This window comes from Misgurnus anguillicaudatus, chromosome 5 (assembly GCF_027580225.2).
Source record: "Misgurnus anguillicaudatus chromosome 5, ASM2758022v2, whole genome shotgun sequence".
Lineage (NCBI taxonomy): Eukaryota > Metazoa > Chordata > Actinopteri > Cypriniformes > Cobitidae > Misgurnus > Misgurnus anguillicaudatus.
The window spans coordinates 9604153-9629553 of NC_073341.2; the positions used below are offsets into that span (position 1 = coordinate 9604153).

General features: G+C 36.8%; 1 protein-coding gene and 1 long non-coding RNA gene across 7 annotated transcripts in view; one reads left to right on the forward strand and one right to left on the reverse strand.

Annotated features, from left to right (window-relative positions):
• Nucleotides 1–3161: 3161 nt before the first annotated feature.
• Nucleotides 3162–25401, forward strand: part of qng1 (Q-nucleotide N-glycosylase 1) — a 57130-nt gene continuing 34890 nt past the window's right edge. For 2 of the 6 annotated variants that reach the window (XR_008634378.2, XM_073867494.1), the window contains exon 1: nucleotides 3193–3427. The gene's annotated coding sequence lies outside the window, so the exon portion shown is untranslated. The other 4 variants (XM_055168472.2, XM_055168474.2, XM_055168473.2 and 1 more) reach the window with 4 other exon arrangements.
• Nucleotides 5556–16188, reverse strand: LOC141363904 (uncharacterized). Its single transcript, XR_012369535.1, has 3 exons — nucleotides 15547–16188; nucleotides 13809–13966; nucleotides 5556–7048 (listed from the first exon to the last, which is right to left on the reverse strand). It is a non-coding gene; the product is annotated as an uncharacterized lncRNA (long non-coding RNA).

Sequence of the window (25401 nt, forward strand, 5' to 3'; positions counted from 1 at the left end):
TGTAGTTCACCCAAAATTCTGTCATTTCCTCACACATGTTGTTACAAACCCGTATTAATTTCTTTATTCTGATGAACACAAAGGAAGATATTCTGAGAAAAGTTTATAACCAAAGCGTTCGTGAGCCCCATTCACTTCCATAGTAGGAAAAAAGAATACAATGGAAGTGAATGGGGCTCATGAATGGTTTGGTTACAAACATTTAGCAAAATATCTTCCTTTGTGTTCATCAGAATAAAGAAATTAATACGGGTTTGTAACACCATGAGAGTGAGAAAAGGATGACAGAATTTCCTTTTTTTGAGTGAACTATCCCATTAATGTTAAATATATAATTAAGAAAAGTCAATGGGGGATGGAATTTCAATTTTTTGAGGATAAAATTAAATATAATTTTTTGGATGATTGTGGTTATAAGCTATGACATTTGGATCAGCAGCAAATTCTGTAATAGTGTGGTTAGACACAACACGGGGCCCAGGCACCAGAATTATGTTTACTAGTTATGTGGAGCAAAAGTACAGAACTTATTTTTACAGATGACTCAAAACATCCAGTAACAGGAATGCAGGTTGTGCATACTTATAGGGAGGGGCCAGTGCCCCTGTGACAACAACCTTGGACCCCCTTGTGGCCCCTCTAAATGTGGGGTGTGAAATTATTTTTACGAATTTTTTTGCAATCGTTGTTTTTTACATCCGTAATTAGACAGTGGCATAAACATGATGTTTGGCCTGTTAATGCCTTTAGTGCAGTGCAGAAAATGATATGACAAGAATAAGGTCTAAATGTAACTGGCCCCACTAACAGTACAACTGGCCCCAGATTGGCCCCCCCAGTTGAAATGGTCTAGATCCGCCACTGATACTTTCTAACTAGAGGAAGGAGATTTGTAGGCTCAAATTACTTTATTAGCTATTGTTAAATTATAAACCATCATACAACTAAAATAGACCGAACAAAATAAACCAAAACAAGTTTTAATATGTAGTGACTTGTGGGGTTTGGGGCTTTTTTCATGTTTAAGTGCTACGATTGGGTCCCCAGTGCTTTTATCAACCTAGAAAATGTGTAAAAGATCAACTTAATTTTGGTAAACCATTCTCTGCAGGCATGTGAAAAAATAGCTCATTGAAATTTGGCTCCCGTTGTGATGTCAAAAGGGGATAAAACCACCCCTTAATCTGCACTATCCAACCACAACACTGCAGAGATTTAATGCAGAGATCAACTCGTTTGCATTTTAAAGGACGCACCCAAAATGGTACATTTTGCTCACACCTACAAAGTGTCAATTTTATCATGCTATAATAAATTATCTATATGATATTTTGAACTAAAACTTCACATTCATACTCTCTCTGGAGACACCAAAGGTGTATTTGCGTTTGCCCATTTAACAAATAAGAAACAAGGCACTAATTAAGTGTGTATTCATCTGGATACATAATGGAGAATAAAATGGTGGATAAAATGCGACAGGAAATATCTGATCAAGTATCTAATCAAACATGAGTAAAATAATTATTTATTTGTTATTATTTGTGGAAGTTCATTATCTCCAGAAGAGGGCAGTAGTGTAACATCATGGATGCAAGCTTCCGTTAAAATCCAACGTAGAAGAAGAATGAAGCAAAGAAGGAAATGTTAAAAATATTTTATAATTAGCGGAAAAGGGACACGGTGCAAGTTATTTTTTTGACTGATCTAAATCAGTGTTTCTAAGTGATGGGAGAAACGAAGCTTTTCGAAGCTTCGAATCAATTGAATCAATTGCTTCGAAAATTGATTCAGTTTTTCGAAGCAGTTCGACACACCACACACGCTGCCGACCCCTGCTGGTCAAAATAGTGTAAAGCAGATATGGCCAAACATTTTACACTTTTTTTTACAAAATAATAGCAAGATTTTTAGTAAAATATGTTAAAATAATTATTTAACTTAATTAAGACATAGTTAAAAGTGTATTATGTTATTATTTAGTTTTATTTAAGGCAAACATCATTAAAACTAACTACCCTTTTAATTATGAAAATTTTTGTCATTAAATCTGTCTATAAACAATAAATAGACAAAATGGCAGTGTTATTAGTCAGAAGGATAAATGTTTTATGAACTTTTATAATAAAACTGACCCGAGTTCATCTAAACATATTAGACACTGGTCATGTGATCAACTCCCCCTAGTGGTGAACCATCGGATTTTTTTATTTATTTATTTATTTATTTTTTGAACCATCGGATTTTCGAAACGTTTCGAAACAGTTATGACGTAATGAAGCCTCGTTTGCTAAAATCACGTGACTTGGGCCAGTTTTAAAAAACACGCTCCGAACCACTGATTCGAAACTAAAGATTCGTAAATGTTTCGAAGCCTCATGAAGCAGTGCTTCGAAAACGACCATCACTAGTATTTCTCAACCCTGGTCCTCAAGGACCCCCTTCCAGAAAGTTTTAGATGTCTCCTTATTTAAAACACCTGAACCAACTCATCTGCCTCCTTCCAGAATGTCTCCCTATCAAGCTAATAATTTAAATCAGGTGTGTTAATTAAGGAGACATCTAAAACATTCTGGAAGAGGGTCCTTGAGGACCAGGGTTGAGATACACTGATCTAAATTGAAGAAACTGGACAAGAGAATTTAGGAGGAGACAAATATGAACCGAAGATGGCAGTAGTGCAACAAACTGGATGCAATCTGCCGTAAAACACCAAAGAAGAAGAAGAATCGAGCAAAGGAAAATGCTGCGTCCGAAACAGCCTACTACTTACTATATAGTACGCGAAAAGCAGTAGGCGAGGCGAGTAGTATGTCCGAATACATAGTATTCGAAAAACAGTATGCGAAAAGTACCCGGATGACCTACTACTTCCGGCTAGATTTTGCAGTGTGCATACGATGGACGCTTCACTATCCCATGATGCCCCGGGAGAGGAGTTATCCAACGAAGAAGACGAGGCATGCGGTTGTTTTCGCGCTGAAATGACATGACGTGATGACGACGTATATCACGTGATGTAGCAACATGGCGGATGTAGTACGTCCGAATTTCATTCATACTACCAGGATTCATACTATACAGTACCTACTGTTTTAACGCTAAGTAAGTAGGTACTTCATCTAATTCAGTACCTACTATACAGTATGCGGTTTCGGACGCAGCTAAAGTGTTTGCAAGGATTTGGTTCGTGTGTTTACTTTTTAATTACAGAGATGTGCGAATAACGTTGTGCATAACTGGCCTCTATAAGTACATTTTGTTTTAATTAAACACATTTTAATAACGAGTCGCAAAGTTAGTAAAATCTGCACCCTGATGTACTTTGTACCAGGAGGAGAAGTCCACAAACACACACCTGGCTTTATGAATGAACATTGACCGCTGCTCTATCCTTTACAGATTTTCATTAACACGGGGAAAACAGGTATTTGAAGACTTTCTTTTCTGTAAGTGAGAATTTGCAAAAATACACCAATCTTATCTTAATGAAAACTTACATGGCAATAACCCAAAACAACTTAAAATAATTATAATCAGTGCTGGGCAAGCTACTTGGAAAATGTAGTGAGCTAAGCTACCAGTTACTTCACATTAAATGAAGCTTCACTACACTGAAGCTACCCCCCTGGGAAATGTAGCAAGCTAAGCTACATCAATAGTAGCTTGCTACATCCAAGCTACTTTTTTATTTTTAACCAGTTTTATTATGTAATTCAGTTTCAATTTATTATTTTAGTAATTATAGGCAATACAAGCATAATGTAGACCTAGGTACTTCACATGTTGGGGCTGTTTGCTGGACTTATCCTACTCCCAGAATAAAATGCATGTTTGAGCTGCCTTTATTCAAAAACACCTGGCCCTGACATATCTTAACACAAGGGTCTCCAACGTGGGCCCGCAGGCAGCAGGTAGCCTGCACAGAGTCTGTGAGGTGCCCGCCAAAGCACATTCTATTAATAGTTTCAATTGTAATATTTATTACATGTTTTTATATTGGCTTGGCTTGGTGACATAACCCAGTCAGAGGTAGAGCACGAGTCTTCACAGAATGCGGGTAATGTTTTGTATGAATGAAGGCTGCACAACTCGAAAATATGGAACAAACGACGTCCTATGCCGATTCAAATGACGCGCTTATTCTCAAATTCAGGACGACTTCAGAAATGTTTGGAAAATTGTAGCTTGTGTGGAAGCTACCTCACTACTTGGTCAAAAAAAGAGCTTACCCAGCTAGCAAAAATTGCGCGGGCCGAAAGCGGAACGATTAATGCTGGAACACTCGGCCGATCCTCGGCATGAACCCAACAAACACAAAACGTTCCCCTAACGTTCCCATATGGTTCCCATTTGGTTATTTTTTTGGGAACCAAATAAGAACGTTCTGGGAACGTTCTCTGTAGGTTATTTTTATAATAACCTAAAGGGAACCTTCCCGGAACGTTCTCTGCAGGTTATTTTTAGGTTTTTATTTATAACCTAAAGGGAACCTTCCCGGAACGTTCCCTGCAGGTTATTTTTAGGTTTTTTATTTATAACCTAAAGGGAACCTTCCCGGAACGTTCCCTGCAGGTTATTTTTTGGTTTTTATTTATAACCTAAAGGGAACCTTCCCGGAACGTTCCCTGCAGGTTATTTTTAGGTGTTTTATTTATAACCTAAGGAGAACCTTCCGGGAACATTCCCTCCAGTTTAAAGGTTTTTTATTTATAACCTTAAGAGAACCTTCCCGGAACGTTCCCTGCAGGTTCTTTTTAGGTTATTAAAAACTAAACCTGTAAATATGCGGGGAATTACGCATTAATAATCAGGCGTTGATTAGTCAGTATTAACAGAATGCACGTTACAAAACGTTTTGTCTATTGATGTGATTTTATGTGCACACACTTTCTACAATCATCCACAGTTGAGAGTTCGCACAGCTTTACGATTCAAATTGTATTAAATTTAATTAATCTTTATTGCAATTCATTGTTGCACTAGCCTGAGAAAATATAACATCGCCGCTATCTGACACTAGAGGACGCACGTGCACAATGTTTCCGTGTTTTCCGTAACCTATATTTTTCCTCGACAAGTCCTCGACACAGAATTCTGGTCATGTTTTTAGTAAATGCCCAGTATTGCACCACGTTCACTTAAAAAACCCACAAGCTCATTATCAATATAACAAACAGATATAACATGACAACAATTACCACATGTGCAACATCCCGTAGTGTTCATGTTTTTTTTACTGGCGAATTAAATTCGTAACCTGATCTTTGTAACGTAAGTGAAACGATTTGCAAGCCAGTATATAGTCTAAGATGCGTCTCTGTCAAGCACAGTGAAGACTGAAACCCTATAAAATATACATGAATATAAATAGATTTACAGAGGGTGATAAGACCGTATGATTTTTACCAGGACAGAACCTCACTGAGATTAAAAATCTCTAGCCTACAGGAGTGTCCTGGCCAAGATAGGCGGCCCAATTATATAAATACGCATATGACCAAAAGCAATACATCACAACAGTAAGATATCAATAAGAAACAGCACTAGAAGCATTTGCAAATCATTAAATTATTAAATCTGAACAACAGTGATCAGACAGCTATGACATGAAGCATTTCTGTACACTGTTCACTGGAAAATAATGTTAGGCTAGCAGGCAAACACTATAAACATGAAAGACTTTTCGTGGATTATCATTACATATTGATAGGCTTTCAGGCAAACTACATGAACCACTAAACGAAACGATATTACAATTACAACAGGATTTAAAATGTATTAATTACAAACAAATGGAACAACCACACAAATGGAAACAATAAAAATGTGGCCAAAAAATAAGCTTATGTTAAAGCAGTACAGAAAAAGGAACAGTATAGGACACATACAAGAAAAAACATTGTTATACTCCAAATGAAATCATGGGAAAAGAGATTTGCATGTGTGTAAAAATGAATTAATTCCAGTTTTAAGCAAGAGAACAACAAAATATCTTGTTCAGAAAAAAGAAATTCACTTCCCAGTGGTAAATAAAAAAATACAGAATATTGTTGCAATATTGTCGAAAAAAAAATGTAACACTTTAATATCCATCACAAAACATGTTATTATTTACTCAAACAAACAAAACTAACTACATACTGTACAGACAGCTCATTGTGCACTACTGTATAAACAAGTCCATACACACAGTTTAAATTTGCTCATCCGCTTAATATGGGATTGTCATCTATTGGGAGAAAACACTGTCCCTGAATCAATGAAGCAAAACTTCTGAATTTTGTGCATAAAACTGTTGATATAAAAATGTTTTCTTCCTCACCACTGGCAGTCTGCATAATCATAACATGATGGTCTTTGGAGACTCCAGAGGGCGCATTTGTATACGTCATCAAGACTTATTGCTTAAGTCTTATTTCAGAATATTAACGATTTTAAAGCTGATTATTCTTCTTAATTATTTGTAAATTTGCTTATAACTTGCAAATGTGATGCTCAGTTAAAGGTCCCTTTTTTCTGATCTCATTTTTCTAACTTTAGTTATTCTAATTGTAAGTAATACCTGCAAAATTATAAGCTCGAAATCAATGGCAAACGATACATTTTCTTTAATAAAATTCCCCTTTCAAAGCCTACAAGGAACGTCCGGTTTGGACTACAGCCGCCTTCTTCCCAGGTGAAAGACATCAATATAAGAGTTTTTCTATCCTCCGCCCACATGAATACGTTAGTCACCAGCTAAGCTCAACGCTCTGGCTAAGCTAGGAAACATCCGTTTAGAAAAAAAGATTACTCTTCCTTGTCAGGAATTTTATTTCTGTGGTGTGCCCCACCTTAACAAACAGCTTTGTTGGACTGTTATAGAGGTGTCACGGTGTACAGTGGGGGGGCCTGTTCTGTCATACAAGTCTCATTCAACTGCGCCACAGCTAAATGTATATGGGAATTTTTTTTGTCTCATCTCCATCCACCCATCTGTGTCTTGTCACACTGATACTTGGTCCCACCTAACCAGCCAAACAGGAATTGTCTAGCAGATGAACACCTGCAAAATAATGACAACAATAATAAATATGAATTAATATGTAAATACACTAATGGTTTATTATTAATACAGAACCCCTTTACACACCCATGAATAAACCACTGCCCAAATTTAAAAGTCAACAAGTCTGAATTAAGAAAATCTTGTACATTTCTTGTTATTATGACCATTTTCATGTGTAATGTGTTTACAGAAAATGGTCATAATAACCCTATAAACCACCATGGGGTGTGAGAAATAGTGGACCACGTTTTTGTTTGTATACTGGTTTAAAATTTCCCGTATGTTGACATTGATCCCGCCTTAACTGTAACTGTGCATAGCTGAAACAAGTGCAGATATTCTCATGACTTTTCTATTTCTTATTTCCATTCACACAAATTACACATGTCTACCCTTTTGCCATATTAAACTATATGTTATTACCTCAACTTAGACGAATTAATACATATCTATCTTTTTTCAATGGGTGCACTGTACAGCGCGTTGTGAATGTGTTAGCATTTAGCCTACCCCCATTCATTCCTATGGTACCAAAAAAAAGTTTTATTTTGTGGCACCATACTTACTGGTATAGCTCCTGATGTAACAGTCTTTAAATAGGGAAAACACGGAAGTGTTTGGTGGCTTCCCTGTTTGGTACCATAGGAATGAATGGGGCTAGGCTAAATGCTAACACATTCACTACGCGCTGTACAGTGCACGCATTGAAAAAAGATAGATATGTATTAATTCGTCTAAGTTGAGGTAATAACATTGTTTAATATGGCAAAAGGGTAGACTATTCCTTTAAGATGCGTTCTATTCAATCGGATCACAAGTGGATGAGAGAGACACATTTCCGTTTGCACCTAGTGTATTAATCTATCTTCTATCTCTATCTCTATCTATCTCTATGCAGATCTAATATAATGTAACATCATGTAAAGACATGTCAAAACATTATTTTTTAAAACTGTAAGTCTGTGTATATTTGTATATATATATATTAGGCAGTGTTGGGCAATTTGCTGAAAATTAGTAATTAGTTACAGCTACTAGTTACTGCTTTTAAAAGTAATTGAATTACTCTACCAGTTACTGTATATCAAAAGTAATCAGTTACTAGGGAAAGTAACTTTTATGTCTGCTTTTTAAATGTAAATATGAACAAGCTTAGTTTATTTATATATCATTTAGACCATTTAGACAAATGTTATGTAGCCCATGTTTACATTGAAAATATATAATGTGTTAAAATTGTGAACTGTCTCTTTAAGAATTTGGAGACAATTATGTCAACGTGTCATATTAAAATAAATATGGAATCAGAAAAATTATGATTTATTTTAGGAAATAAGTCAGAAACATCTCCGCTGTGTCCTGCTGACAGGCGCGGTGTGCGCGTGCAGCAGCTACTGCTAATTTTGGGTCCTCTAAAGGTTAGACTGTCTCATTTCAGTTCTCTTCGCGGACTTCTGAGGCTGCCACTTTGAAAGACTGAGTGCTCACCTTTTAAGGTAGCATGCTTAGCAGGTCGCAGCCCCCGAATTGGGACACAGCTTGCGGCGGGTGGTGCGCTCTTTGGTCATATATTGTTTGTATATTTTTATGTTTGATTTAAAGATACACAAGATTAAAGGAAGATATTTAATCAGAAAACAGAGTATGTGGATTGCTTTGTCTGCTGGACACAGAGCGAGTGGATTGTTTTGTTGGATACGGAACGAGTGAAACCAAAACTGAATGCGCACTCATACTATGAAGTTTTAACACGTTTTAACAGTTGTACAGCGCAGTGTGAATATTTTACTGGAAACAAAAATCGCAGATCGTTCTCATTGTAAACATCTAAGAATTTTAACATTTTTCAGATTTATTGCTTTTGTGGACAACAGATGCAAGTCATACCGGGATTGCTTAGCAAAGAAAATTTACAAACCGGATGAATTGTGACTTGCGCACAATTATTAAACAAAGGTATGATGTCCGTTTAGATTTTTCATGTTCATTCTATACGCACTGTCAGCCATGATGAAGTTTAATGATTCATTGCAAGCATTGGGATCGTTAGACAAGGGCTTAAATGTACTTATTTTTATGAAAACCGACATTTACAATTTCTATTGCATGCAGCTCAGAATTAGACTGTGCACATTCCCCCTCATTTGGCATGAATCACACATTTTCTCACACGTGCAAGAAAATAAATTAAAGAGATAGATGGCTAAAGCTAATGTAAATCTGTTATGTAAAAGGAAATTCTTACTTTTGTTTTTTAATTACATCAATTAATTTTTATATGCCTGCTCTTTGTGGAACTCTATGTGGCGTGCATTTACTGGCAGGGTGCATACCAGCTTACAAAACAACAATTAAGTAGACTGGCATCCAATATGCTGATCAGCATACATATTAAGGTACTTTGCATTGACAATTTAAGGTTAAAAGTGAGCATGTACAGAGCGGGATGAAGCTTATTTACATATGCACACTTGCAGGTGATCTGTGATTTATAAAGGCAACATTGCTTACAGGTGTGTATGCATGGTTTTATAAGTCTGAATATTCTTTGGCGTATGCAATTTTTGTTTTTTGGGAGCATGTAGACTTTAAGTAAGGGACCAACACACAGTTTTATAAATGAAACCCCCAGCCAATACCATTCCCTACAGCAGGGGTCACCAATCCTGCTCCTGGAGGGCCGGTGTCTCTGCAGAGTTTAGCTCCAACCTTAATGTAACACATCTGAAGCACTTTAATAAGCTGCTTCAGGTGTGTTTAATTTTGGTTGGAGCTAAACCCTGCAGAGACACCGGCCCTCCAGGAGCAGGATTGGTGACCCCTGCCCTACAGTGAAGCATGGTGGCAGCATCATGCTTTGGGGATGTTTTCAGTGGCAGGACCTGGGAGCGTCCACAGCTTTCAAAGTACACTTATCCCCGCTACGCACAGATGGCCATGTTCGATAAGTTTCTTTTTCAAATGATTACTCTACCAGGCCTTCAGGGCACCACTGATTCGCAACATTTTCAGTAAATTTAAACATTTACGATAGGTGAAGAAAAGTAGCCGATCCACCACTGCAAACAAAGTTTAGAACAAACAACAAGAAAACAAAGAACAAGAATCAAACATTATGGTGACGGAAATGCGGAAGTAAGAATTAAAGAAGAAAAAACGATAGGGCTGTCTATTTCCTACTTGTTTGTAGTGGAGTGTCCAGTCTCAAAATGTTCACGCGCAAGCGCAGTTGTACGCAGACTGTACCCACACACTGTTAGCGAATTATCAAATGTTGGGCAGCACGCGAACCCTCCTGATAATGAAAATGACGTCATGCGAACGGCGCGCGTATGCGGATGTCTCTAGCATACCTTCGGCTTAAGCTGACGAAGCTTGAAACTTGAGAGGTCCTGCAAAGAAGATTAAGAGAAACAGCCCCAAAATAGATGGGTCAGCTTGTAGCATAAAAGGCTGAATGATTGTTGATGTTGTAATTGGGGCTACACATGCTTCAACAAAATGTTGAGCAAAGGCTGTGAATACTACAAGATAATTACAATAGTAACAGATTACCAGGTATCGGATGATACTCAGAATTCTGGTATTGGAATCAGAAATTAAAAAAGTGGTATCGGGACATAGTGAAAACTTTCCGGATGAACTATACAGTGAGGGCTTTCCCAGATTTTTCAGAGCAATAGACGAATTAAGCTTGTGCAACTTTCACATCCTCGCAAAATGAAACAAAAATGAAAGTGCTGGATTGTGTCAATGACTTAGGGTTTGCTCTAGAAACCAGGGGCCTCATTTATAAAGCGTGCGTACGCACAGATTTGATCGTAAAGTGTGCGTACGCAAAACTCCAAGGCAAAGTCCATATTTATAAAAACTGTCTTTGACGTGGAAAAGTGTTTAGCGGCACGTCAGGGTCTGAGCAGACGTAGGGGAGACCGGGGCTGGTTGTCTCACGGGTTGGTTGTCACACTGCTTATTCCAGACATACTACATGGCACTGTGGTACAATTTTGATATCAATTTTTTAGCCTTTAATAGCTTACTCGTTTGCATTTGAAATTTTGCTGATCAGACACAAAACATTGAGACAATTTTTTATTTTTATGGGTCAGAGTAAATTTAGCGATCAAGTTAAAGCCGTGTGGCAGCTAGCTTATCATGTTTGTCAAGAAGTCAGTTGGGGATGGTTGTCACATAGCTTGCAGGGTTGGTTGTCACATAAGAATATTGGACATGTAGAACTTTTAAGACTGTTTGTCTGTTTGTTTTTGTTTGCTGTTAAAATAAAATAAAGCAATAAATAAAGAGGTTTTAACACAAAACATTATTTCATTTTATTTCTCAACACAGTAGACAATAGGCTTTATGCCCAGCTGCACTACTTCCTGAACTTCAGCCAGCTTCTTGTTTCCTATTGTCTACTGTGTTGAGACCCCGTGATGGCGTTGGTTGTCACATTGTGTCAGAGTGTCTTTGATGGTTAATTACTTCCTGTTACAATATAATAGAAAAGTAAAAAGTATACACATTTAAAGCCAAGACTCCAAAGTTTCATTTCATGTAGGAATTACTGCTGAAAGATTTTTTGAAAGATCAGCAATTCATGCATGAGTAAAAATTGTGACAACCAACCCTGGTCTCCCCTACGCACTTTTGCTTGTCTGATTGCTGCAGGTTTTTGAAAATATAAGCCATTCTTGCTGCTTGAAATTGTGTTTAAACATTGACAAGTGCTCTTTTATATGTCTATGACATTAATTAGGCATCGTTTAAAGGCGGAGATCTAAAACTGCTCGGCTGTGCACACAAGTTCAAGTTCATTTCCGATTTATAGATTTACGCGCGTTTTCTGCGCGTACGTTCGGTTTATGAATCACACGTACGCATTTTTGTTAAATGATCGTAAGATCAAATGTAGGATGGTTTTTACGCAGCATTTTATAAATGAGGCCCCTGGACTTTCTGCCCCTTTAGTTATCCACGGGTGATATGCTGCCAAGATGGTGACGGCAGGCTCTGCCAACTTTGGGCTTCAAAAATGTTCCTCACAAACCTACAGGTGACGTCACGGACACTACGTGCATATTTTTTACAGTCTTTATCATGCAAATATATTCGACCATGAATGTCTACATTGCAAAAGCAATCGGGTTGAATGCATTTTTGACTGGCTCTGAATGTGGTTTAAAGTGGACAAGCTCAAAATGGTTTAGACTCAGCTTAGACATGTAGTTAGCATTGCCTACTTCTGAACCGATCAACCAAAATGCATCTTAATTACCAGGTGCAAACAGAGCCACTTGTCTAAAGTACATAAAAGCTAAAGTTTGGATTCAATAATGCACACCAGCGGCATGTCGTTACTTTTATCCTTCACACATTTCTCTTCTCCCCTTTTTAATCTGGGCACCTGATAACACCCGTTACACATGCCTAAATCCGCAACTTCACATTGGTGGTGGGTGCACAATCTACTCTTTTAACATGAAATAACAACTAGAAGAAATTTGGTGAGTACTTGTAAAAAAATGTTGTTTTGTCTGGAAAACTGTCACAAAATGTCTATTAGCTGGTGCCCTAGGGATCTGCCCGGTCTAGTCTATGGATAATCCGGCCCTGGCCATAGGCATATCTAACAGCCGAAGTCTACTTCAAGTAGTTTAAAATTGTCTGGCTCTTTCTCCTAGACAAATTTTCAGTGGTTTAATTTTTTTATCTTTCCGCCTAACTTATGTCTGCCTTTGTCTGATTTAAAGGATTTACAGTTTCTCGAAAAAAAAAAATCCTGATAATTTACTCACCCCACAAAATTTTGATGTCTTTCTTGGTTCAGTCTAGAAGAAATTAAGTTTTTTTAAAAAGAAAAACATTCCAGGATTTTCTTAATTTAAAAGACTTTACAGTTTAAATACAGATAAAAATTGCAGTTTCAAAACAGATTCAAAGGGCTCTTAACGATCCCAAACGATGCATAAGGGTCTTATTTAGCAAAACGATGAAAAATGCACTTTTAAACCACTTCTCGTCCTGCACCAGCAGTGTGACGCATTCATATTCTGCTAAAAGCTATACATTTGAGGTGTTACTGACAGGTGAAAGGGTATTAACCTGGGCTAGTTTTTTTTTGTAAACTGCTAGCACTGTGATTAAATTAATACTGACCAACCAGTTGTAGGTTGCGGAAAAGGAAAGGTTTGGATGTCTGCTAGGCAAACAGACCAAACAAAAACTTTATGGAGATCACTTCATGCTGCACAATATCCATCTTATTTGTACCAGCAGAAGCTATTAATTTTGTCTTAATGTCTGCAGTGCATACCCATTTAAGAATTTTGTTGCAACGCTTGCTTATTTAGCTTGTTCAAGTGGCAAAGTGGTTGACTACAAATTCTATCAGTGGTGGCCATAAAGTACATACCAAAAGGCTGAACAATGCATTATTTTTGAGGAAGGAAAAGAGAAGCCTGAGCTGGACAACTTATTCAACTAGAGAAGAGAATACAGGTAAGATGTTTACAATCTCATATATTAAAATAATAAACAATTGTGAGAAAGGTTTTTTACTAGATTTAGGGACAGTTCTTAGGCCTGTTTTTTACAAGCATAACTTTTTGGGCATTTTCATGGCATAACATGAACTATACATTCAATATTCATGTAAAATCAGAGCATTGCTTTTCAATATTTGATCTACTGGTTACAAAACGCTGTGCAAGACATGTGGTCAGGGGAGTTTACTTTTTGCTAATATAATTCGTACCTCTCAAAATACTAGATGCTGTAAACGTGCTGTCATCCACACTGAACAGATCTGTGTCCTGCTCCTCTTTTCATCTTGCAACAGCTTATAGGTGATGTGAATAATGCCATCTACTTGTTGAATTCTCTACTGGTAAAGAGAGATTTGCATCCACTTTTCTGAAAGGGGGAAAAGAATAAAATCTGTAAAGACACATACACTTAAATACAAATGACTGAGATTATAATTAATTTTGCATTATAATGAATTAAACAGTTGAAATAACAATCAAGCTGCTTAACCAGCTGGCTATAGCTTTATTGTATGGCATTACCATTGCTTTGAATGCAGTACAATACCAAACAGTAAGCACATAAGGTGACTTGATTAACTAGGGAAGTTATTATATGCATACATTAAGAACCTGTTAACCTATACTAACCATTAACTTCAGAAATTTAGCAGTTGAAATTTTTTTAAATAAACTGGTTTATATTGGCATAAATTGAAAAAAGTCAACAGTGTTTCCCAGTCTTTTTACAGGTACCCTTAAAAACTACACAACAATATCTGAATTATTTTTTGTCCTGTAATGTCATGGTAAGGTATAATTATGCATTTCTTTAAAGATCAACATTCAATAATGAACATTATTTTCTTAATCGCTTTTTTACATTTTGCCTGCGTAACACATTTTATAATTAAATAAATGTACAGTGATTTCTTAAAAAATATATATATATATTAAAAAATCTTGCTCGCGGCCAACCCATAGGGCAAACCCCGCGAAACCTGACTGCGGTCATATATAAGCTGAGGTATGTGTCCTTCACGCTCACAACCGGCTTCCATTCTTGGTGGACGAACCGTACTCGCAGGTTTCCTGAGGTAAAATTTAACTTAACCAGTCAATTAAGTCCTTATCTTATAAACGGATTACAAATGTAAATGAAATACAAGCATTACGTTTTAGAAAGTAAATACAAAATAGTTATATTACTAAGTGACCAGGTGAGCCGTTCGTTACTTCCAGCTTCAAAGTAAAGATACCTTCAAAGAATGCAGAATTATCATAATTTTAAACATTTTTAGCAAGTTTATGACACGGTGACACGATGTATATAAACGCGAACAGATAAAAGCCTGTCACAAGAGTTAAATACTCGCGATCCAACCCGCGACACCTGAGGGCAGCCGGCTAATTCTCGGTGGCCAAACCCTACTGTATCGTTTCCTGAGGTAAAGTTTTCTTTAAACAGTCAACAACAGACACTTTCACAAATTACATCGATTAGACCCAATAGATAAGTCATAAAATTAACTATTTTTCAGAAAACGTACACACACACACACAAGGGCTTTTAGATTTTACTTTACCGTTAGATAACGTTAACGGACGTTACGTCACCTGGCTTAATGGAAATAGAAGGCTCGGATTGCGAACTTCTGAGCAAAAGTCATGATTGTTATTTAAATATATAACGTTATTTGAATACAAAATTAGTATGAATAATCTAGTATGTAACGTTAAAGCCTTGTCTCATTGACTTCCGCGCGAGCTGCCCGTCACACGTAATTGTGCATCTGGAAAGATTATTAACAGTTAGGTTACGCTGTTTGCTCACCAAGAAACAATGAATTCGACCACCAGTGAATTTGTATTCGTTTTAACGTAAGAACTAGTAATATAATACGCGAGCCGCGGAATTAATTTGCTTTCTCACAAAACTCGACTCACAATCTCAAATACGCTACTCACCATATGAATAACATCTGCTCTTGCACAAAGTGTGTGCAGTGCACGCTCCTAAAATGTCTCCATTGCAATCGTCCCGGGTTTAAATTCCGTCTCGAGCGCGCACACTTGCACGTTTTGTACTAACTGGGCCGACAGAGGACAGCACTGAATGAAGCAATTCGTAAGCAGAGTGCAGAAGGGAAGACGTCTTTTTGTAAACCAACCCGGAAGTTAGCGGGATATTGGTTCCCTTACAAAAAAGGTTATTGATTTATCGCATAGAACTTTGGATTATCGCAAAAATAAGCTCAGACAATTACACGTTTTGTCCAACAAGTTAATATTCACAGATGAATACAAATTTTATGAACTTCAACGTTTAAATGCGTTTATTAGAAATATAAAACGCCAAAATTTGACTACAAAATCCATGCTCCTGTAATAGCTTTTTGATTGTTAGTGGGTTGTACAGTCTCATTATTATTCTCACCTTTTTTTGCATTTTTAGATCATATTGTACACACATAGTCCTAACTCAGAACATTTACATATAAACTGATGAATTAAATATTCTCTTTTTCAGTGTGAATTGGTGTCTAATTGTGTAAGTAATAAATATGGCTGTCATCCTGTATCCAATTATTGTACATGTTCATCATAACAGAGCCTATTCAATAATCAATAAAATGATAAAACAGAAAACACTGAATATGAGTGAGATATGTCTGTTCAAATCTAATCATGTTTGCCCTTTTTCTCCTTTTTGTGTCAACAGCAGCTAAATAAGCCCCAAAGGCTCTTTTAAGAGCTATTCCCTGAGTGTGTGTCTTTGCCTTCGTAAGTATACGTTTTGACTGACTGTCAAGATACCTTTTCTGTATTTCAGTTTGAATACATTAAAACAATGTCACAAAGCCAATTAGCAATCAATAGCATCTTAATAAACACAGATCCTGTAATGTATAAAACATTCTAATATCCTACATCTAATATTTGACATGTTCATCATAACAGAGTTTAGTCAAAAAGCACTGATAAAACAGAAAACACTGAAAATGAGTGAGATATGTCTGTTCAAATCTAGTCATGTTTGCTCTTTTTCTTCCTTTTTGTGTCAACAGCAGCTACAAAAAGTCCAAAAAGCTCTTTGTAGAGCTATTCCCTGAGTGTGTGTCTTTGCCTTCGTAAGTATATGTTTTAACTGACTGTCAAGATACCTTCTCCGTTTTAATTGACCCAAACTCAAGTACAATGTCACAAAGCCAATTAGCAATCAATAGCATCTTAATAAACACAGGTCCTTTAATGTATAAAACATTCTAATATCCTACATCTAATATTTGACATGTTCATCATAACAGAGTTTAGTCAATAAGCACTGATAAAACAGAAAACACTGAAAATGAGTGAGATATGTCTGTTCAAATCTAGTCATGTTTGCTCTTTTTCTACCTTTTTGTGTCAACAGCAGCTACAAAAAGTCCAAAAAGCTCTTTGTAGAGCTATTCCCTGAGTGTGTGTCTTTGCCTTCGTAAGTATATGTTTTGACTGACTGTCAAGATACCTTCTCCGTTTTAATTGACCCAAACTCAAGTACAATGTCACAAAGCCAATTAGCAATCAATAGCATCTTAATAAACACAGGTCCTTTAATGTATAAAACATTCTAGCATCCTACATCTAATATTTGACATGTTCATCATAACAGAGTTTAGTCAATAAGCACTGATAAAACAGAAAGCACTGAAAATGAGTGAGATATGTCTGTTCAAATCTAATCATGGTTGCTCTTTTTCTTCCTTTTTGTGTCAACAGCAGCTACAAAAAGTCCAAAAAGCTCTTTGTAGAGCTATTTCCTGAGTGTGTGTCTTTGCGTTCGTAAGTATACGTTTTACTGACTGTCAAGATACCTTTTCTGTATTTCAGTTTGAATACATTGAAACAATGTCACAAAGCCAATTAGCAATCAATAGCATCTTAATAAACACAGGTCCTTTAATGTATAAAACATTCTAATATCCTACATCTAATATTTGACATGTTCATCATAACAGAGTTTAGTCAAAAAGCACTGATAAAACAGAAACACTGAAAATGAGTGAGATATGTCTGTTCAAATCTAGTCATGTTTGCTCTTTTTCTTCCTTTTTGTGTCAACAGCAGCTACAAAAAGTCCAAAAAGCTCTTTGTAGAGCTATTTCCTGAGTGTGTGTCTTTGCCTTCGTAAGTATATGTTTTAACTGACTGTCAAGATACCTTCTCCGTTTTAATTGACCCAAACTCAAGTACAATGTCACAAAGCCAATTAGCAATCAATAGCATCTTAATAAACACAGGTCCTTTAATGTATAAAACATTCTAGCATCCTACATCTAATATTTGACATGTTCATCATAACAGAGTTTAGTCAATAAGCACTGATAAAACAGAAAACACTGAAAATGAGTGAGATATGTCTGTTCAAATCTAATCATGGTTGCTCTTTTTCTTCCTTTTTGTGTCAACAGCAGCTACAAAAAGTCCAAAAAGCTCTTTGTAGAGCTATTTCCTGAGTGTGTGTCTTTGCCTTCGTAAGTATATGTTTTGACTGACTGTCAAGATACCTTCTCCGTTTTAATTGACCCAAACTCAAGTACAATGTCACAAAGCCAATTAGCAATCAATAGCATCTTAATAAACACAGGTCCTTTAATGTATAAAACATTCTAGCATCCTACATCTAATATTTGGCATGTTCATCATAACAGAGTTTAGTCAATAAGCTGATAAACGACACAAACCAAGCTCACTGTCACATTATATCCTTCCATGTTTCTGAACTTGAGCAGAGTTTTACTATTAGAGGTCTTTCTTCACTGAGGACGCGGGACCTGTACGGTTCCGGGTTTATATTTTAAATGGTCAGTCGGGTCTGGGTCCTAAGTTTAATACTTCGGGTCCAAAGTCTGATAAGTATTGTAATGTGTGTAAAACCAGAGTCGATCGGAGAACGGACGTAAGCGCTACCGCGCTAAAGCTCGAGTGCAGTTTCAGCGTGTCTCCGGTTTCTATGGCGATAACAACTGGCTCGTTACGATCACGCGCTGCATTTTCTTTATCCCATTTTTTAAATAATCTTACTATTAATAGACCATATCTTTTCTAAAATCTAACAAGTTTGCACAGAGATTATAGCAAAAAGCAGTGCTAATGTCAAGCCCATTGCAGTGAACGAGCAAAGCTCAAACTGACTCAGGATTTAAAAAACGCAAAGCTGTAATGTAAAGCCTGTCATTGGCAAAGAAGACTTTTAAATCTGAAATAATGAGTGGATTAAGCTTTTTTAATCGGTAAGAGAGAAATAGAGAGAGAGAGAGTAGAAGCAGTAAAAGTGCCTATGTAATAGAAATTATTACCATTATAACACCAGTCACATTTATAATCTATAGACCTGCACTGCCTAATATACTATATTGTATTATATTGAGTTTGATAAAAGGGTTCATCAAATTGCTTCATATATCAGTGCAAGTGTTTTCGTGGTGCTTTGACAAACAGTGTCAGCTTTGTTTATGGCACAGAAAGTTTGGGGTGGTTAGATTAATGAACTATAATTTGAAAGTAATATTAATGTTTAATAAATCAAAGTATTGTGTTGTGTCAGACATTATTAGTTCTTTGTCACATGTATAGTAGACCATTTTTTGTCGGTGGATAATGATTGCCCTTTTCACCAGCTACCACCACAAGTAAATTTCAGATCTGTGGGAAACACTGACAGGGATGGGCAACTTCGGTCCTGGAGGGCCGGTGTCCTGCAGAGTTTAGCTCCAACTTGCCTCAGCACACCTGCCTAAAAGTTTCTAGTGTGCCTAGTAAGATCTTAGTTGGCTGCTTCAGGTGCGTTTAATTGTGTTTGGAGCTACACTCTGCAGGACACCGGCCCTCCAGGACCGAAGTCGCCCATCCCTGACCTAAAAGGTCAATGTTCCATCAGTAGTTCAATAATAATAATAATAATATTATAAAGCAACGAGAACACTTTGGCACGCAAAGAAGACGAAACAAATGATTTTATTCAACAATTTGTTCTTGGGTTTGGTTGTTTAGTGTGTGTTCACCAGCAAACTACGGTGCATATTATTCTGACCATGACTATAACTACCTAAACAAGCCCAATCCTAAATTGTCATCTCACAATGATTAATCTAAGATTTGTTAATCAGAGTTTAAAATTGTAGTGCAACACAACTCCAATTAAAATACCTATGGGATCAACAACCTCTAGATAAGCTCTTTTTACGTTAATTCTTGTTGGTGCAAGCCACCGTTAGTGATATAATTTAGATACTAATCTTGTGTTTCAAATCGTAGACATTTATTTTATTATTTGCTGCACGCATGCAAAATTTGCCAAGGACTGTATTGCAATGTACACAATTGTAATATTTTATATCTTTAATTTTTAGATTTTTTACTGCCCTCCACTCTCTCCAAACTGTTATTTCAAGGTAAGCAAAATTCTTTCTTCATGTAACTTTCTTCACCTAAAAGGGTTCTCATTTTTTATTATTTAGTTTTGGTTACTTCATCCGTTTTACCTCATGAGGACAGACTTTAAGTATAGACCGTTTCAGCAGTAACAACATAAACAAGCGGCTGCACGTAACTTCCGGTAAAGTCCGCTAATAATAAATAACAACAAAGTCCTTTAAACGTAGTTTATTTATATAACAAGCAAAAAACAACACATAGATTACCTAGGAAACCAAAACATTTGTTATTTTCGACCAGGCATTTGTTCAAGAGATCAGTTAAGCAACTAGTCAGACCTTAAAAAAACGAAACCGGAAGTAAGGTTAGGATCCAGACGTGTATCACGTGCGTCCGATGAAACCGTCTATAGGCAAAATTAAATTAACTATTATGATTTTAGTAGCTCTAACTAAGAATGTTGGGGTTAAGGTTTAACATTATTCAAATGTTAGTTTTCCCTAAAATACATAATGTTCAGTCTGATAGATCCAATTACTCTTTACAACAACCAAGAAATTTTACTTAGTAAATGCATCTTTGAAGAAAACTGAAAGCCAGTTGAACTACACTTGGGCAATGTGCAGCTGTACTGGGTAAATAAGAACTGGCTTGAATATTATAAATTGATGTTTAACAGTGGGTACAATGCACCATGACATCGACAAATGGCGCAGTTTGCCTTTTTTTGTCATTTCCAGTCACTGACTTAAACCACCACCGCACATTGGCAGCCATGGGGAGCAGCACGGGTGGTTTGTACTATAAAATGAAATGCGCGACCCTGTTTTTACCGTCAATACGACCATATACCCTGAAGCCCACACTCCAAAGTTTTTGTGTTTGACCTTATGCCACGCTGCAAAGACCTATGAGCATATTACATCAAGTACATCAAGAACATTGCTCCTCTCCTTATACGCCTTGACAGTGTATGGCATAAACTGAAAGAGCATAAAGTTGCTCTGTCTTTAACTGTAATAAGACTGAGCAGGTGAATTCATGTTTTCAGTGTTGTCCTCATCTACATAGGGCCTCCTTCAACACATCTCCGCTTTATATCTTAAAGTGTGCATTCACAGTTAAGCATTTTTTTCCTCTTCACACCTTCTGCACCTGCGGACCATGGCAGTCCCCTCAAAAGTGTTAATCCGTTCACACAGAAAAAAAAAAAAAAATGATTACCATTTATATATCTGTCAGGAGCTGGTGGTGTTATTTTAAGTATAACTACTGAGTGATAGAAGGATCTTAAGTGTGCAGCAGGAAGCTTCACATATTGACTTGAAACTGTTAATTTTGCACTGAAAACTATTTATTAAAACTTAATTAAAAATAATTTGCATTGATTCATTGTGTTTGTTGCATATGTTCATTTAAGCAGTGTTTCAGAAGAATCTTTGGGTACATAAAAAAGTAGACAGACTGGAAAATAAAAAGTTTGTGTTCAGGTGTAAAGTAATCTTGTTGAACCTGATAAAGTATCGGTCAGGATTCCAGTATCAAAGTCATGGTAGGGGCATAAGAATCAAAATTATTGGAACAATATCAGATTAATGCCAGACAACTACTTTGGTGATGTTTACATGTATTTGGTGAAAGATTACTCACCTTGTACTGCCACCAGAATTATATTAAAGTGAATATTATGTCCCATTGTATTATAACATATTAACTCTTTCCCCACCAGCGGTTTAAAATAAAGTTGTCAACCAGCGTCAGCATTTTTTAATAATTTTCAAAAGTTTAATGCCTTCCAGAAATGTTCTTCTTTAAATATAAACATCCAATATATCATATATATCATATCTCTCTATCGGTCTACCTATATATATCTACATCCATTTACTAGGGATGTCCCGATCAGGTTTTTTTGCCCTCGAGTCCAAGTCATTTGATTTTGAGTATCTGCCGATATAGAGTCCCGATCCGATACTTCTATAATACATAAACAAAGAATAAATAAGAGCGAAAAAACAGATCCAGGATGTTCCTTATGTAATGCCGCAAGCATTGCTGTTTCTGTGTGGAGTCAAAAGGGTGTAACTCTGTGCCAGCGCATATATATGTGTTAAAAAATAATGAGAATACAGTATATATGTTCAGGGGTTAAATTGTGGTTTGTTTTGTGGGGATACTCTGTTAGGAGGGAGGGTTTGAGGGGTAACATGTTTAATCCTGATGAGAGCAAAGTCACTGGTGTGTTTCAATGACATTTTGGACCTCTGAAAGGATTTTATAAGTTTCAGCTTTAAAGCTGTGCCACAGGTTGACCCAAAGTTTAAAACTTGAACTTTAAATTATGCAAATGTATGAGTCTGACACCCTATATGCATTTGTTGCACATGTCATTATGTACAATTAATCAAACTTTGAAGGAAGTTATATACGACTCAACCTCCTTGACTAATTCTAGGCATAAGATAGACTACCCAAAAAGACTCAATTAACAAGAAAAACAACATACTTATTCAGCAATAGGCTATGTCTTATAAATCAGTTAGTTAAACAATCACTACAGTTAGGTCGTCTTTGATTTGTATAATCAAAATTCATTATTTTATTAAACTATACAATAAGTTGTATCCAGTTATCTAGTTAACATATAGACATTTCTCACAGTAACCGGAAATACGTAATCGTCGGGAAAGCGGAGTTCCTGTCAAGCGTAAACACACTAGAAAAACATAATCATAAAAAGTTTAAAATGGATCAAAGAGTCTAGACAACTTTGTTAATGGTTTTGCCAAATATTACATTTGCTGATGTGAAACGACTAATGGAGGAAAACTTTTTCCATGAATAATTTGTCCATACATTTCTAGGTAAGTAGAGAGCGAGTCTAACTGTTACTGAACTGTTAACTAAAACGACACATTATTAGCGTGTCCACTTACACATAATGTATGTACAGTAGATGATATAGACTACCTTACTAAAACATTATAGTCCGCTTTCAATGAAGCATTATGGTACCAATTACCTTAAATTACTGCCTATGGTTGTCCAAGTGAACGTCTTGTGTGTAGCAACAATAACGTTAGCCGGATGATATCATTATCAGTTAACATTTTTTTGTCTGGTAATGCCTGTGATCGTATGTTTGTGTGTCGGGTTGAACTCATTCCAACAAAAATGGGTAGAGACAGCATTCGGTTGCAAGCGGCGACCAGTGAGCCCTAAAATGTAGTCGTCTTTAGTGAAGTGTCTGCTGCATACATAAGTGCTCCACTTTCTTATGGTGAAGTTAGGTCCTTAATCTCACCGGATAGCCTAAATCCACTTCTGTCTAACTTCACCATCAACAGGGAATTAATGGAACAGATACGGCTTTTTACATTGCCTTGACTGCGGAGGAAGTAGATTTCCGTGACGATTGCGTATTTCCGGTCATAAATACGGAAGTTGTGAGAAAGGTCTATTGTAATAAGATGAATGACATAATGCTTTGTTTCTAGACTTCTAATAAGTTTATTCGATGTCTCTCTCTCTCTCATCTCTACAATGTGCAATGTGATCCCCCTTGAGGTTCTGAGTGAGACACGGAGCTGCGTACTGATGTAGATTAACTGAGCACATAGTTGACAAAAACGATCAACGCGTCGTTTAAATGAGCGGTAAAAACCCATTTTGTGGCGCATGCACGAGTGTGTGAAGCCTATGAATGAAAACACGTCATTATTCGCGTCACTTCACACGCACCAGCGCAGCGCGTACACTGGTGCGAAGCAAAGCGAGACCTTCAGTATGTGTGCGGTCCTGACCCAATTTAAACCCTGCATATGTATCCGCGTCCAAATCGGAAGGTAACGTCCGATTACGATCGAGTCTGACGCCACGTGATCGGGGCCGATTTCCGATTACGTGATTGGATCGCGACATCCTTACCATCTACCCATCTATCTATTTACATCTAACTATCCATCTATCTATATCTATTTACCCATCTATCTACATCTATATCTACCTACCCATCCATCTATCTACATCTATAGACCCCTTAATCGCCCACGTCACTGTGACGTCACCGCTCTAGCTGGAGGCAAAAAATAAGTAGGAACTCATAGCCGGCGGGCTAAAAGTTTGCGTTTTTGGCTTCAAAATGTCATCTTGTTGTGGTTTTGGCTGCCAGATTAGAAGGAACAGCACTTTTGGTTCAAAAATAAAGTTTTACCGGATCCCGGCAGACATTTCTTCACAGAAATCAAGAAGACAATTGTGGTTGAATGCAATACGGCGTACAGACTAGACGGAGACGATCATAAATAATGCTCGTGTTTGCAGTGCACACTTCATATCAGGTAAAATAATCTATGCACATGTAGTGTTGTGTTGATTTTATCTAGTACAAATTAGCAAGTTTCGGTTTTATAGGTGAAAAGTCGGCAACTGCGCTATTGTTTAGCCTAAATGTTAAACAAACATACAGCTATAGATGTGTATGCCATCGTTTCAATAGTCTCTTAAAATAATCCACAATGCTAATCATAGCTACCATAACGATAGGTTACATAAGACCGTAAGCCTAGAAAAAATTACACAAACCACCTGAAAGTTTTTCATATGTTGTCTAGGAAATATCTAAAACCTGGTTAAAATCGCAAGAGTTAATTTACAAAAATACCTTTCACTGTCCCGCAGAATCAGTGACTGTACATATTCGGACACTTCCAAAACTTCTGCATCCATGTTTAATAAATCCCTCCTAAAACGTGCTCTCTTAAGCTTGTCAACATTGCCTCTGCGGCTCTTTTTGCCTCCAGCTACGCCCCGCCCCCACACAAATACGTCACAATGTTTACCAACTGTAAAAGGGTCTATATCTACATACCCATCTATCTATATTTCAAGGTTTTATACCTTTGAATAGCATGTTGCATACTGAAATTCATTGTCATTGTCACGGATCTCCGCATTTTTTTGTGTCTGTACCACAGACTTTCTTTTCCGTGTCAGTTTCATGTATTGGTTACTCAATTGTTTTTCCTATTTTCTTACCATTTTTGCGTGGGTTTGGGGTTAGAACGACTTTCTGTAACATAAAATGACATCCAAACTCCCAACCCTAACGTCAGGCGACAATTTTAAAAGTCTGGAAAAAATAGTATAAACCAATAGTTAAAGTGGCATCCTAACCCAAACCCCAAATCTAACCCCAAACCCACGCGAAAATAGTTTAAAAATAGGAGAAACAATTAAATACGTACAACTGTAATCAATACGTGAAACTGACACGGAAAAGAAAAATGCGGAGATCCTTGACAATGACACGAATAAATGAGCAAAAATTCTGTGATTATACCACGGAAATTTGTGAGATCATGTTGAAATTAGGTTATAGTCTTATAGTTTGATAATGAAATA